The following is an 824-nucleotide window of genomic DNA, read 5'->3' as shown; positions in this document are numbered from 1 at the left end:
GATATTGCCTGAGGCTGTCATTCCTTCCCTGACACACTCTTAAATTTTAAAAAATGAATTATTTTTAATGAAAGTTTATCTGCAAGGTTTTCCCCGATGTCTACCACAGCTTCGATGATAACGCTACCTGCCCAAAACTGTATGCTGGGGTTGAAAACTCAAATATTTGTATTACCTGGATGAAGGATCATTGAGGGGAAGTAGTTGAATCCACACTTGTGCGCATGCTTTACAGGGGTTACACCAAATAAAGTGAATACTTTGTGCAAAAGAATTTTAGCTATATCAAAATATGGCAATCAGCACTTTGATAAGTGATGTTTAAAAGACAGTTGAGGCAACTGACGAGGTTTAAAAGATGAGAAAACTGCAGGTGCATGGGCCAGAAAGACTACAATTGGTTGAACTGTAGAAAGGAAAAAGATGTTGAAAGGCTGATAATGTCATTGTTGCCAACATGCCTTGTTGCTGTTTCCAAATTGTAAGCACACTGAAATGTTAAAATTAAATGCAGCTGAAGAGCTCAAGAGAACAGTATATTTTCTTTCAAAAAGATGCTTAAAAACTAAAGTAAAAGCTTCACGTTAAGATCACCAGCTAGAAAGTGGGTCTAATTTTATTGATATTCCACCGGTGTCATGCAAGGAGAATCTCTTCTTTTTTAGAAAAATGAAGCTATGAGATAAACAAAATAGCTCTGTCTTGATGAGGTATTGTGGGAAGAAGATGCTCACTCTGGTTAGAAAATCTACCTCTGCAACCTCAAAGTGTCCCTATACAGCAGAGAAGCATCGCATGAGTTCATCATGAGGGTTGTGATAATG

The sequence above is a fragment of the Anoplopoma fimbria genome, chromosome 14 (genome assembly GCF_027596085.1).
Source record: "Anoplopoma fimbria isolate UVic2021 breed Golden Eagle Sablefish chromosome 14, Afim_UVic_2022, whole genome shotgun sequence".
Taxonomy (NCBI): domain Eukaryota; kingdom Metazoa; phylum Chordata; class Actinopteri; order Perciformes; family Anoplopomatidae; genus Anoplopoma; species Anoplopoma fimbria.
Note: the sequence above shows the minus strand (reverse complement) of the source record.